This window comes from Artibeus jamaicensis, unplaced genomic scaffold (assembly GCF_021234435.1).
Source record: "Artibeus jamaicensis isolate MK-2021 breed Jamaican fruit bat unplaced genomic scaffold, CSHL_Jam_final scaffold_537, whole genome shotgun sequence".
Classification (NCBI taxonomy): Eukaryota; Metazoa; Chordata; class Mammalia; order Chiroptera; family Phyllostomidae; genus Artibeus; species Artibeus jamaicensis.
In genome coordinates this window covers 35,063,357-35,072,873 of record NW_026522047.1, presented here as the reverse complement: position 1 = coordinate 35,072,873, position 9,517 = coordinate 35,063,357, and the positions used below count along the sequence as shown (strand labels likewise).

Sequence of the window (9,517 nt, the reverse complement as noted above, 5' to 3'; positions counted from 1 at the left end):
TCTTAGATACAGGGATTTTATTTTCTCCTTATTTCCCCAGCTTAAATGGAACTCTGAACTTTTAGACTACCAGCCCTATAAAAAACTATCTTCTGTGCTCTATCCCTCTCTCCCTGATGCTTTACTGCTGGGCTGTTTCTAAGCTCCTACCTCTAACAATGTGTGACCCTTTCACTATGCTGGGTGCGCAAAGCTTTCCTTACCAGAGACGAAGCAAGAATGGGTGACTTTGGTATTTCTGTAACATCTGGATTTTTCTCTGCATTCTTTTCTCTCTGCATTCTATTCTCTTCTGCTCGCTCTCTCCTTCCCACCCCCATACCCCTGTCACTGCTCTGGCTGGACCAAGTGCTGGCTCTGAACTCAGTCATCTACCGAGACTTCGTCAGTCATGAGGAGATGTTCTCTGATATCTACAAGATCCTAGAGACCACAGACAGGCGGTATCTGGAGGTAGAGGGGAAGATGGTTAGTAGGATAGAGGTACCATTGATGACTCAATTATTGTTGGCAACGCCTCTGCTGAAGGCCTAGAGGGCGAATGTACTGAAAGCACAGTAATCACAGCTGTTGATATTGCCAGGACCTACCATTTGCAGGAAACCAGCTTCTCAAAAGAAGCTGACAGAAACTATATCTCAAATGACAGGACAGCAAAGAGGAACTTGAAGAACTCAGACCAGAAAGACTAAGACCTTTTATGACAGGGGCTGTAGAACAAATCAAGCACATCATTGCTAATTTTGAAAATACCGGTTCTTGATGGATGTGAACACGCATCCAGATGCATGACTGCTCTGCAGGAGTACTGCGAGAATGATGCAACCCCATATATGATTCTCTTTATGGGTGGCTTAAAAATGGAAACATGCTAACAAATTTCGCAGCTGCTGCTGCTTTTTATCCACACACCAGGACTAGGACAAATGGGACTGATGTTATTTTGAGCCCTTCATTGATTTTGACTTTGATCTATTTGGAGCAGAGGCATTGTTTATAGGAAAAACACATCATACAGGTTGTCTGAAAAGAAAATACATTTAAACTCATTTGAGAGAACACCTCTTAGTTTAATATACATTGAAACCCATCCTGTACAGTGTTCCTGGAGAAGCTAGGGCCTGGTTGCAGGCCACTGTTGTAAAGCGTAAAACTGTCTTCAGTTAGCTTCTACAGTGAAAACTATTCCTGGGCTGGGATATGAAAAACTAGGATCAAAAGTCTTAATTCTGAGTTGAAATAAAGGGGAAGACCATGCTCACCACAGAGGCAATAACTGAAATGGATTCAGTGAACATTTCATCACCTACAAACCTGGGTAGTTCACTGGAAGAGATTATCAAAAGAATAAAAAGACACTAATACAGTTGGGGGAAAATGTCGGTAAAATATTTAAGTTAATGAAATGGGCTTTTCATGTCAAGAAAGCACGTGTTTTCCTACCTATATAGCTCCCATTTATCATGACAATAAAGGCATATGAAAGCTATAAACCCACATGAAGAGTACAGGCCGGGGGATCGCACTCAGAGGCTTTAACAAATTTCTCAAATAGGAAAATCAGATGGGCACAGGGCGCCTATGCGTCAGGAAGGAAAAACCGAGGGCTAGGGCATATCCATGGAAAGTGGCAGAGCTGAGGAGGGAGCCAGCTTTCCCGGCAGAATGCCAGAGAGCCTCCAAACCAAATGAATGAGTGCCACTAAAACAGGAGGGTGTGACAAGTGAAGGAAGACACGAGATTCAGGAAATAGAGATTAAACACCGGAGAGAGGCCAAGGAAAATCCCACGGTGGGTGGCATGGGGTAGCCCCTGAGAGCACCCAGCCCAGGTTGGAACAAGAACATAGAGTCCTCCACGTGGGGAGATTCTAGGAAGAAAACACAAAATGATAGACTTAAATATTGTATAAACATATTGGTAGGACGGGTAGATAGGAATTAGTGTGCTATTTCTTCCATAATAGTCCAAAGATAATGCCTAAAGTAGATGAAACAAGCAAAACGTACAACCATATTACTTAGAAATAGTTAGACACTGTGCCAGAAGGAACAGTTAAAATAGCCAGTTTGTTTCCTCTGGGGGTGTGAGGCTCAGGTAAAGAGCTATGGGGATCAGAAACCTATGTAATTATCTTACTTCACTTATAACATTTTTTACTGTAGTTTTTTTTCAGTTACCATTTAGTTCCCTTATACCCCCCTCCTCACCATACTACTGTGCATGTCCATGAGCCTTTTTCCTTTTTTGCTCATCCCCTCTGTCCCCTGCCCTCCCCACCCCCAGAGCCGTCAGCCTGCTCGCCATCTGAGTCTGTCGCTACTTTCCTTGTTAGTTTAGTTTGTTCATTAGATTTCACATACAAATGAAATCACATGGTGCTTGTCTTCCTCTGACTGGCTTATTTCACTTAGCATAACATTCTCTAGGTCCATCCATACTGTCGCAAAGGGAAAACTTTTTTTTACAGATGAGTAGTATTCCACTGTGTAAATGTCCCGTAGATGTGTTGTCCACTCATCTACTGGTGGACATAATTGTCTTACTGGAATGTTAAAAATTAGGAGTAAATATTATGATGAAATAATATAATTTATGTACTAATTAAGAGAGATTTAAAATATATATTCAACTGTGGTGAATGTATATTTAAAGAAGAGTATATACTCTTAGAGAAGAGTATAACACTTATGGATATAAATTCACAAATAGATAGCTGTTACCTTAATCACAGTATACCCTAAACACATATCCTAAGGAAATAATAACATTATCAAGAATTTACATATAGAGTCATTTATCATGGCACTTTTTATATTTGGCACTTCATAAACTAATACACAATAGAGAAATGATTTGAAAGATTATGGTGTTAATGCCTGGCAACTGAAGAAGATCAAAAGTTTGCAAAACTTCTAAAAGAAGATATTTGTAGCTATTGAAATACAGATTTTGCATTTAAAAGCATATTTAATGACATGGGATGTGCTCATGAATTCCATAAAAAATAAAATTATACCTAAAATAGAATCTCCACACTTTTTAAATAACTCACACAATCCACATGAATACACACATAGAAAAAAAGGGAAAAATTATATACACCAAAATATTAACAAAAGTTATTTCTGGGTGCAATTTGCTCTTTGTATTTCTAAAAATTTTCAAAATGAAAATATGATGAACATGCGTTACTTTACATACATTTTAAAAAATGAATGTGTTATATATCCAGAATAAAAGCAAGATCGTATATACTTATGTAGTTATTTTAACAGGAAGTATAAAAGCTGAAACTATAATAAGTGTTCTTATCTAAAAATTTTGAGTTTATGTATTCCTTTTGACCTAAGGGTAGAGGATGTTATTTGTAACTCATCTAAACTCATGTTTAAAAATTTAACAAGACAGTGCAGTAGTCTATTTTTACCATAAATCTATCTTGAGCAAGAATGTTGATAACCTGAGGTTAACTAAAATTCATTAGCATTTTTCTTTACTAAATCAGAGAACAGCATAACCCAAACAGTCTTATCCATTTTCTGGACCTCACACCCTGTCTCCCCCCAAAACCGTCATGGACTACCTTTTGAACTTTTTCCCTTCAGTTTCTCAAAGCATAAAGTTTTTAGTTCCCATGAGTAAAGTACATTCTCAAAGCTATAAAGTGTGAGAACATTATCCTGGAAGCAAAACGTTATTGTTAAACTATCAAATATATTTTAACATTGACTACTTTATAACATTTGTAAACTTGAAGGTATATCAAAACAATTTAAAAACACATGTCTCCTTTAACTTTTACAACTTAAAACCAACTAACACTGCACTGAAAGGGAAAGCGAACAACTTAAAAAAATTCTTATGACTAACTCCTGTTAAAACTGTATTTATGTGTGTGTGTGTTTGACCAAAGTGCTTTTCTGTTACTTTCCTACTCATTCTGACTCATCTTCCTGATAAAATGGGAAACTATAATTGTTATAACTTCTTATATCCTAATCTTAAGTGCTAATAGTTTGTAGTAAATTTTTCTAGATACCAGATTTAAAAAGCCTTTTAAAATTCATATTGTTAAATGATAGTTTGGGCCTAGAAAGTTATGATACCTTCTATGTAGAATTTAATTCATTTGAGTTGTATAATAACTTTTACATGTATCAAAGTGTAGTGGCTAAATATCATATTAAATAATTCTTTGCCGTGATAAAAGAATTTTTTAAATGTTTGATTTTTCCCTATAAAGTACAATTTCCTGGATACATCATTATCCCCACAATGCCTCTAATAATAACAGCAGAATATTGACTCATGCAAATGAAAAGTCTATAGGTCATCCTGGCTTTGAAAGAAGCTTCCAGTGGCATTTCACTGGAATGGCATTTCAGTGGTCTTACCTTTTGAGATATTGGCTTCTTCTCTGGGGTTCCATGTGGCAGTTTTTAACTCAGGCACAAATAACTTTTCCAAGTCCAGTTTCACATCCTCATACTACACTGTACAGAGTAAGAGTGTCTCTTCTGGTAAGCTGCTGTGGAAAAAGAAAGAAGTTCTTCTTTCCCAGAAGACCAAGCTCCTAGCCTACAGTTGCCTACTCATCTCTCAATCGGTGGCTGGGAATATGCTGAATGAGTGAGTCCATATCTGAATTCACTTCCATTTAAAACTGAATAGCTCAGAATGGGAAGACGCTGTCACCATTAAGAAACTTGGGCAAAGTCCATAAATGAAAGGAAGTGCAGGAGTGGATAGCAACTAAGTGTCTACTATATCAATCACAATTATATAGGTTATTTCATATTAATAATTGTTATGCTTCCTCACTTTTCAGAGAAAACAGGCAAGAGAGAAACACAATTCAGTAGTCTTTAATTCTAGGAGCAAAATGAACAAGGTAACATGCTTTTGACTTGAATCCCAGGTCCCAGGTTGATGAATCCACACACCCTGCCTTTTAAGATCATTGGAAGAATGGAGAGGCAGAGATGATCCCGTGACATATCAATGGTGATTTTAGGTAGTATCAAGAACAAAGGTTGTATTTGAGCCCCTTAAAAGAGCTTTGTGAAAATACTGCTAGAAAATTATGCAGAAACTAAATCGGTGTTTAGGGTAGCACGGGGCACCGTTAAATTCATACATATCACATAGGAAGAGCCTATCCAACAAATCAATGCATTTAATTAATTCAGAATTCTAGGTTGGAGACTGTTTATTCTACGGGACCCACTGACTTTCCATAGAAACACTGTCAATATTCTTTGGTGACTATAATTCATTCAAGACAGAAAGATCCTTTCTTTTCCTTTCCACACCCAGCCAGTCAACAAATGATTTGGCATTTGTAGTATTTCTCTTTTCTGCCTTTCCTTTGTCTCCAATGCTACTTCTTTACCTTGAGCCCCATTTCTCTTCTGGACACTAATGGATCCCTAATTGGTCCTCCTGCCTCCAGCTATGTCCTTTTCTAATTCACCTTCTAAAATACCACTAGAGTCATCTTTCTAAAATGAAATTCTTGTCCTCGTGGCTTTTCATTGTTTTGCAAGGTCAAGCTATTTAGAATGATATACAAGATTCTACCTCCCCGGATTCATTTCTCACCAATGGTCACTGACCATTTTTTTGGAAATTTCATGCAATGCTACTGTGCATACTATGAATATTCTTACGTATTCTTTACGTACTTGTGAGAGAATCCATCTCAGGTATATGCCAGAGTGTGTTGCCAGTTCTTAGGATATGCACATGTCCACCTTTACAAGATTTTTCCAAATTATAGGAAAAGTGGTTGTACTGACTGTACTCCTGCCAAAAGTATGTAAGACTTCCTGCTTATAACCTTAACAAAACTTAATTGTTTGACTTTTTAAATTTTATAAATCTAGTATCTCATCAGTATATTTTCATGTGTCTATTTATCATTCAGGACTTTTTTTCTCAGTAATTCTTAATATCTTTTATACTTTGTTCTATTGTATTATTCTTATTTATTTGTAGACATTCTTTGCATATTCTGAATACTAATCTATTGATTATTTCTACTAAAAAAACTTGATCTCCTTCTTCCCACTTGGAAGCTTCCATTGCCCCTGGACACTCTCAAGATGGCGAGTTCTCTGGGTTCCAACACTTACAACAGGCAGAGCTGAGAGGATGCAGGCTTTCCCATTCTGTGCCAGATGTATCTTGGAGAAAACCTATATATTCCAATAACCAGAAAAAAGTACGGGAAAGAATGCAAAATCTGTGCCAGGCCATTCACAGAGTTTCGCTGCTGGTCCGGGGTTTGCACGTGTTTCAAGGAGACTGAAGTGTGCCAAACCAGTAGTAAATCAAAGAGTATCTGAGACCTGCCTCTTGGATCTAGCTCATGGCCTGCCCATCCAGGTTTGTGACACAGGGTTGTCTTTCAAGGATGACATGCCAAGGTCAGAGGTCAACAAAGTACTATACACAGAATATGGAGAGGGAGATTGCTAACCCTAATGGAGCACAGCCAGTCGGCATGCCGGGGAAACACACTCTCCGTTGACGTGCTGCTCAAACTGGCCCGGACCGCACCCTGTTACAGAAGGAATCGACCCCACGTTTGTTCCTTCTGGGTCAAAGGAGAATGTGAGGGAGCAGAGGACTGTCCAAACTGACATGAGAAGCCTGCAGATCCAGATGATCCTCTTGCCGATCAGAACATTAAAAACTGATATTACGGAATCGGTGACCCTGTAGCGGATAAACTTCTGAAGTGGGCTTCAACAATGCCTTGTACGGACTCACCAGAGGACAAGACTATCACCACACTGTGTTGGTGGCCTAGGTCGTAGCGTTACTGAGACGGACCTAAGAAATCATTTCTGCCATTTTGGAGAGATCCAGATGATCGTCACTGTACAGTGAACTTTCATCCAGTTTGCCATAAGGCAGGCTGCAGAAGTGGCTGTGGACAAGTCTTTTAATAAGTTGATTGTCAATGACGGTAGAGTCAATATGAAATGGGGAAGGTCCCAAGCAGCCAGAGGAAAAGAAAAAGATGACAGAACCACAGAATCCGGGATCAAGCTGCAGCCTGTGCCAGGCCCGCCAGGAGCTCTTCCTCCTCGTCCTGCAGCTGCAGAAGCCTCTGCCTACCACTTGGACTTACCCCTGGTGGCCCTCCAGCCGTGGTGAACGTGGCTCTGCCTCCACCCCCTCGTGTTGCCCTTTCCCCACCTCCAGATTTGGGGCCAACGTGTTCCACCCAATGATACCACCCCCTCCTTTCATGAGGGGTCCAGGACCAATCCACTCTCCTTCTCAGGACCCTGAGAGCATGGGAACTCCTGTGGGGCAACACAGCAGCCCCTAGCAACTTATCATCACTCTGGGGATCTATAGAAGACAGGGTGCTTAAAAATCCCAATAAACAAACCTTGGAATAAATGTATTTCTCCTTCCTTTGTAGTTTCCAAGGTAGCTAAATGTGTTCAGATGTGGGCGGTCAGAGAACGGCAGCCATTATTTGGTTGATAGACCTCAAAGAAGCTGTCATGGACACTTCTGGTTACTACTATAATATTCCTAATAAAATTAATGCCTGTTCCCCTTACTTCTATGGGGAATAAGCAATGGGGTGAATTGGAATGTCCAACAGAGTTACCATCCCAACTATATGTTCATTTTGTATTATTTTTTAAGGAAAAAAAAGTTGACTTTCAGTAAAAACCTTTTGACCATTTTTATGTCATCGGGTATTTTCCATTTTATCATCCAAAAAGAAAAGATGACCAGTACTACTCATTGTAGTGGCGTGAGTGTGATTTAACACTTCTGCAGTCCTGCCCTGGGAAAGGCATGTGGAAACCAGCAGCCGGGACAGCCCAGGGTCTCTCCTCACCTCTGCTCTCACTGCTCACCTTCGGCTGGTTCTCTTACTTCTCCACACTCCCAGGAAAAAACAGAGATAAAAATGCCTTTTTATTCCTATCTACTGGTTGGAAACAAATGCCACCAAGCTGTGCATCATTGAAGAAATCTTGTGCCTGGGATGAGATTATTTTGGAGAACTCCCTGTAAAACACTTTAACAGACTGCGAAATGAAAAGCATCGGAGTGCGGAGTGCGTTTGGCCGACAGCTGGAGCTCTGATCTTCAGCGCTCACCTTCTTGTGCCTCCTTTTAATTCCCCGCCTCTGGGCAGGGGACTCGGTTTGGTCTTAGAATGTTTGGGTATAAGTGAATTGTAGATGGTAAAAAAAAAATTGATGTTCTGTTGTTTTTAAAAAATTAAAATGGGTCAATTAAAAAAACCCAGAACTTTATGTCTGCTTTCTCATCTCACATTTTCTTTTGATGCGAATATTTAGGAGGGGTTCTCATTTTTGTTTCAGTGGTGAAATCACATGGGAAGAAATCACACGAAAACTTTACAAATGGAGAATGAGGTGTCAGCGTGAAGTCACAGAGGATGAGTGTTCAGAGGCCGTAAAGTTTTTTTTTTTGAACTTGTATGTTTTCTACGAAAGCCTTCCAGTAACTTCTGGAACCTCTAAAGGTTCTGGGGTGCCTGGTTTGAGAACTCGTGCCCTGGGCCAAGCTGCTCTGTGCAGGGGAAGAAACCAAGGCTCAGAGAGGTTGAGCTACTTGCTGCAGGAACTCTGGTAGTTGCCTGGGGCGAGTAGGAAAGGGTGAGGAAATATGCTGGAGTGACGGGGCCCTGGGGGTGGGGTGGGACTGCTGTGCTTGGTGGCCTGGATCTTACAGGCCTTGTTCTCCAAGGCCACGCCAGCAGTTTAGCCCCACAGATGTGCAAACCGAAGTTTTCATTCTGTATACTCTCATACCTGACCTCATACCTGTGGCATCCAGACTTCCAGCTCATCTTCTCAATCTTGTTTTTGCTCCATCAGAGGAAGAATATGAGCACCGGAACCATTTTCTTCATGTGCTTTATTAGGGAAAACCAGGGCTGACAGAGAAGGCAGACTGGGTAAGGACAGTGCAGAAATCGTGTGGATGTGGGAAGATCTGGCCATTGTTCATCACTGGCAGTTTGATCTTTTGTCAGCTGAGGCAGGAAAGGCTTTTCAGGCTGTAGGTGGAAAAGGCCATCTCCAGTCCACTTACAACAGCTGACCAGCTCTCTGGAGGTGGAGGTTGGGCTTGACGGCCAAGCCATAACCAACACTAACTATGCTTCTAGGTGATCCCGTGTCTTGTCCATAGGAACATCTAGATTGTCTTTTGAGACGAAAAAAGGTGCTGATTTTGGTGCTGTCAAACCTAATAATGAGAGCATTTTCTCAGACAGGTCCAGACACGTGTCCCTCAGCATAGACCCCTGGACTTGGTGGGCATGGTGTGGTGGGGCAGTCACGAGCCCCGGCTGCATCTCTGTCACGGAACTGTGCCTGCCAACACTGGCCTTAGCTTCAGTGACTGATTCTCACAGCCTTCAGGCTTGGAATCCCCACGTGGCCACAAGATAGTTTTCTCCTCCTCCTTTGTGAGATTTCTGTGGTCTGTATGTCTATGGTTCAC

The 9,517-nt window shown here is 40.7% G+C and overlaps 2 pseudogenes; both read left to right on the top strand.

Moving 5' to 3' along the window:
• The first annotated feature begins 219 nt into the window (after window positions 1–219).
• Window positions 220–875, top strand: LOC119048223 (translationally-controlled tumor protein-like; annotated as a pseudogene).
• Window positions 876–6,108: 5,233 nt separating this feature from the next.
• LOC119048345 (pre-mRNA-splicing factor RBM22-like) lies at window positions 6,109–7,346 on the top strand (annotated as a pseudogene).
• The last annotated feature ends 2,171 nt before the right edge of the window (window positions 7,347–9,517 follow it).